This window comes from Macrotis lagotis, chromosome 4 (genome assembly GCF_037893015.1).
Source record: "Macrotis lagotis isolate mMagLag1 chromosome 4, bilby.v1.9.chrom.fasta, whole genome shotgun sequence".
Classification (NCBI taxonomy): domain Eukaryota; kingdom Metazoa; phylum Chordata; class Mammalia; order Peramelemorphia; family Peramelidae; genus Macrotis; species Macrotis lagotis.
The window spans coordinates 110,319,101-110,325,169 of record NC_133661.1 but is presented as its reverse complement, the minus strand read 5'-3'; positions in this window follow the sequence as shown (position 1 = coordinate 110,325,169).

The following is a 6,069-nucleotide window of genomic DNA, read 5'->3' as shown; positions in this document are numbered from 1 at the left end:
CCTTGCAAAAACCTAAAAAAAAAAAGATCCTACTTTGAAAGGTAAAGATATTATCAGAGTACTAGGGATAAGACAAGTTTCTTAGAGTATTCTGAAGAGAGAGGTATGTGTAATGAGAAGGGCAGCCTTCTTGGCATGTTAGGATAATAATAATAATAATAATAATAATAATAATAATAATAATAATAATACTTTCCAGACTCAGGTGAACTCCCTCAATGTCATTGTTAGATTAAATGCTCTGAACTCACTTTGTTCTTGTTCTCTTTTCATTCAGGCATCAGGGCTGAGGATCTAGTCTCACCCCATTGCTGTTTGTTTGTCACTGATTTAAATTTGGTTTCTAACCCAATACAATGTATATAATGTTGTGTGATTCTTCTTAGGGTCGGGGCATGAGGTTAGAGTCATTTTCATAATTTTACTTTGTTTAAATCTACCTTAAACCATGCCTATTAATCTCCTACTTGCAAACCTTTTGAAAACTGTTTTGTAACATTTTCTGCACTGATTTTCCAAAGTAACTCAGCACCCTCAAGAAGACAGGGGGACAGTGAAGAGACAGTAAAGAAGAATATTCTATCAGTAATCAGAGGACCTAGGTTCTCATTCTTCCCCTGACACTGAACTTGAGCAAGTAATCTAATTTTCCTAGACCTGCTTTTCATCTGTAAATGGAGATTATATATATTTGTTTATATACATATAATTGTTTATGTTTTTCTGTTTAATGATATCTAGAAAGAGAGCATAAAGAATAGGTGGGTATTTGGATAGGATTTGAAAAAGACCAGAACTTTGTGGAGAGAGTGGGCAAGTATGAACACATGCTTTGGGGTAGGTAAGTTTGTGCCAAACTTGTAAATTCCTTCAATGATTTTAGATGTGCCATAATAAATCACAAGAAGGATTGATGACACTTTTTGTGTTCTCTCTGCCTCCCCTCAATGTTATAATTTTTTTAATCTCTAGAATTTGCTGCTCTTTTACAAATCTTTCCTTCATCCTTCCTGTTCTAAGTTTGTTTCTTTCCTTTGATTTTGAATTTATTGCTTCTTTGGCCCCAGTGACTCCACTTTCTTTGACACCAGCCATCCATTTTCCAATTTTAAATGAATGTTCACAGCTATGAACAACAACCTTTAACCAGTTCCATAGTAGTCCTGCCTTCATTTGGCGTCTTGTGAGTTTTATAAACTGACTTTAACTTGTCCCCTATCACCTTCCTATATCAAATATAATATCTTTTGTTTGACATTCACAATCCTTCTAAACCTGGCCCACATTCTTTTTGTACCTTACCCTACCCCTCCTCAAGTATTCTATGATTCAATGACATGGGTCTCCTTGACATTACTTGCATGAGATACTTACTCCATTTCTAGATTCCACATTTTTCTCTGACTCTAACCCTTGTGTGAAATGTTCTTCCTCCTCATCTCTAACTGTTTGCACTGACTTTCTTCAAGTTCTCAGATAAAATCTCATCTTCTATGTATGAGATAGGAGATAAATTATAAGCTCCTTGAGAACAGGTGCTATCTCTTACTTTTCTTTATATTTCTAGAACTTAGCATAGTATCTGGCACCTTGCCTGGACCATTTTTGAATAGGAAATGAGCATGACCATTCACCAATCCTGTTTCCAGTCATCCTTCCACAGACTCTGTTGAATCAATTACTCTTTCCTCCTCGCTTTTCCTAATAGATAACACTCTAGCTTTAAAAATTTATACACAAACACATACACACACAAAATACATAAGTTCTCAATAGAATGGAACTTCTTGAGGGAAAAGACTGTTTTTTGCCTTTCTCAGTGGGAAGAGTATTCTAGGATGACTAGTACCTCTGGCATGAGTATTTGACTATTGTCAATAGACTAATGTCTGAAGCTTTCCCAATAAACAGCAATTTCTCTAGCTAATCATTGTATGTAATTGTAGCTATGTTAGAGAACTTTTATCAAAGTCAAAACACCCTTATTATATTTTGAAATCTAGAATGTTAGAGCAGGAAGGGTCCTTAGAGATAATTTAGTTTAGTACAACACAGTGTGGTGGAAAGATTTTTGGATTTGGAGTTAGAAGACTTGAGTTTTGTTTATTTTTCATACCTATTAGCAATTGCTCAGATCTTAGCTCAGTCAATTATTACCTGTGTGACCTTGGGGGAGTGTTTTGAGTCTCTTCTGTAAAATGAGAGGATTGGACTAGATCAAGTGCTCTTAATCTGTTTTTGTGTCATAGATCCCTTTGATCATCTGGGGAAATCTATGCACTTTTCAGAATACTATTTAAAATAATTGAAGGAAATAATAAATTTCAATTTCAGGTTAGTAATTTTTTTCCATTTAAGTTCATGAACTGTACCCCCCCCAACCCCTTGGAAATCAATGGACAATTTGGTTAAAAATCCCTAGACTAGATTGTCTATAAGGTTCTATGCAGCTCAAAATATTATAACTGCTTTCAATTTACTAAAAAAGAGACTAAGATAGGTGAAGTAACTCATCCCAAGGTCACAGAGTCTGTTAGTGACTGAATCACAGCAGTCAATCATCCCCAGTGAGGTCTCTCTTGGATATATATTGCACAGTCAATAATCAAGGATATCTCTGGCATTACAGAAAGTTGTGAAGGCAAGGGTAGTTTGCAGATATTGAGGACAGATAGAAGAGGCTCAAACACTTTCTAAAGGAAGTTTTTCCTGATTCTTTTAAATGCAAGTGTCCTAATTGTACCTAGTGTCGTATTTGTACAATTGTTTTCATGGTATCTCCCCAATAGACTGAAATCTTTGGAAGCAAAGATTGTTTTTTGCTTTTCTTTGCATCTTCAGAACTAGGCACAGTGTTCATCAAAGAGTAAATGCTTAATAAATTCTTTCTTCATTCAATTCATTCATTGAAGTCAAGAGGAAAGAGGAAGGCAATAGGGTATGGCTCAAATATTATTAGAGATTGAGGATAATGAGGATTCAGAAAAAAAGCCATTTTATATTTTCAGTTCAATTCAATTCACATTTATTAAAAGCCACCAAGGGGCTAGGTATTGTTATTCAAATAATAAAAAAATAGAGTCCCTGCCCATAAATAGCTTACAATTTAATAGGAGAAGACAACACACAACAGAAAGGGGGGGGGATCACTTGAGCATACCTAGTCTATAGAAACGTGACATTCAGTGGAGTCAAAAACCAAGTGGAGAGAGCATTTTTATAGACAGGAGTCAGTAGAACTGGAGGAATTGAATGTACAAGAGAAAAAAGTATGGTAAATAAAGCAAGAACCTAGAGAAGGTAGAAAAGATTGTGAATGACCTCACCAATGAGAGTTAGATTTGATAAGAAGAAAAGGAGTAAGAGGAGGTGGTGAGAGTGAAAATGCAGAGTGATTTGGAGGTGGAGAAAAGTGAATAAGAGCAGACTCATAATCTCCATGTTAATAGAGTAGGAGGAGATAACCATTGGAGGAAAATGAAGGAGTAATGATGACTTTGAAGGTTTTGGGACAGTGTAAATGGTTGAGAAATCACTAGAAATGGCTTATTTTTCATTATTGTGAGAAATAAAATAAGTGTCAAAAGGTGATGAATAAAAATATTGTATTCAGTAGGCAGGAGGGGGGATGAGAAGTGGAGTATTAGGAGCCTATGATTAGTAGAGTCATAAGAAGGGACATTTTAAGTTTAAGATCTTGTAGGTAGGACATGTTAGAGTGATAGTGATAAAGTGTAACTATCCTAAGGGTGGGTGACTATAGTGAAATATGAGGGTCATTGGAGATAGGAGATGGAATGTCATGTATGAGGTAGAAAGAAGATCAAGTTGAATGAATTAAAGAGTCAGAAGGAAGAAAGGATACAATAAGGTTAGAAAGGGAAGTTGGAAACTGATTGTGAAAGACTCTAAATTTCAAACCCAGGAGTTTATATTTCATCCCAGAAGCAACTGAGTAAGGCTAATGACATAGTGAGATATCTATATCTATATATCTATATCTATTTATAAAATCACTTTGATTTCTATTTTTCAAATTCAATTTGATTTTATTTTCAGTTCTGTTCTGTTTCACTCTCACTCTTCCCTTCCTTCACCCACTGAGGTCAGAAGAATAAAACTCATCACATAAATATTTAGAGATGAAGAGAAATTCCTGCATTAGTTATGTCCAAAAAGATAAAAAGAAAAAAGAAATGGTGCCTCAGACTGTACTCTGATTTCAACAGTTCTTTTTCTAAAGGAGGATAACATTTTTTCATCTTGAGTTTCTTGAACTTGAGGAATCATTGTTGATTAGAATCACTAAGAAACACAGCTGATTATCTTTACAATTTTGCCATCACAGTGTAAATTGTTCCTTTGGTTCTGCTTATGTCACTTTGCATCAGGTCATATAAGTTTCCCCAGGTTTTTCTGAAATCATTCCTTTCATCTTATCTTATAGTTGAATCATATTTTCTAACATTATAAAAACATAATTTGTCAGTTGTTGGACATTCCCTCAGTTTCTAATTCTTTTCTATCACAATAAGAATTTCTATAAATATTGTTGTACATAAAAGTCCTTTTCCTTTTTCTCTAATTTCTTTAGCTTATAGAACTAGTATTGGTATTTCTGGGTCAAAGAGTATACATAATTTAATAGCTTTGGGGGCATAGTTCCAAATTGCTTTCCAAAATGTACTGGTTCATAGTTTCTACCAACAGTATATTAATGCATTTTTTTCCCAAAGTCCTTCCAATATTGGTGGTTATTTTCCTATTTTGTCATCTTAGACAATCTGATGGGAAAAGGGTGACACCTCAGAGTTTTTCAATTTGCATTCCTCTAATTATTAACATTTTAAATCATTTTTATATGGGTATTGATAGCTTGCCTTTTTCTTCTTCTGAAAACTATTTATCTTTTAGGGAATGACTTGAGAGGATCCTTCTGAATGCTGACTGAAGGAGGAATTACTATGAAAAGAGACATCCAACATCCAGTAGGAAATTACAAAAGTTCAGATGTGAGGTGATGAGTGCATACACCAGGATATTAGCTCTGTGAGTTGACAAGGAAATATATTTGAGAATTGTAATGGAAGGAAGAATAGCATTTGATGGAAGACTGGCTGTGTTGGAGAAGTGAAAATGAGAAATCAAGGATGCTGTTGAGATTGTGGGATTGTGACAGGGGAGTTCCTAAGAGGGAAGGAATTTTTGGGAAAAGGTAATTAGTTCTGTTTCAGACATATTGAGTTTGAAATGGGACATCTATTTCAAGATGTCTAGTAGGCAAGCAATTGATGATGTGAGTTTGAAGTTCTAGAGAAAGGTTAGGGCTGGATAAATAAATCTGAGAATTACCTGCATAGAGATGATAATTGAATCTATGGAAGCTAATGAAATTATCAAGTAAGATAGTATAGGAAGAGAATAAAAGAGGGATTTAGATAGATCTTTGTGGGATACCCACAGTTAGTGGTCATAACCTTGCATAAAAATCTAGCAAAAGAGACTGAGAGGAAGTGATGATATACATAAGAGATATATCAGGAGAAAGCAGTATGGCAGATGGATTGTAGAATGATTTGGAAAGGGAAAATACTTGAAGCAGGGAGACCAATATTTCAAGATACAGGGACTTGAATGAAAGGAATTTGACCATATGATTTGAAAGGAGAGGGATATGAGAGATGTTGGGGAAGATAAAAGCAACTGATTTGGTATGTAGGAGTAGAGATGAAGGAAAAACATCATCCTCATCAGAAATGGGTGTTAAATATGTTGCATTGAGATATCTTTGAGTTATCTGGTTTAAACTGTCTTGTTATATGAGACTGGAGAGCTAGAGAAAAACTAGGACCTAAGCATCAACTTGACAAAGTTGATAATTGAACCCAAATAAGTAAGATCACCAACAGAATAAAGAAATAAGAAAAAAAAAAGAACCAAGATGGAGCCTTGGGATACACCCAATTGGTAAGGATGTAGATGATGTTCTAACAAAGAAGACTGAGAAAGAGTGCTCAGGCAGGTAGGAACAGAATCAAAACACACTGATGTCATGAAAACCTAGAAAGA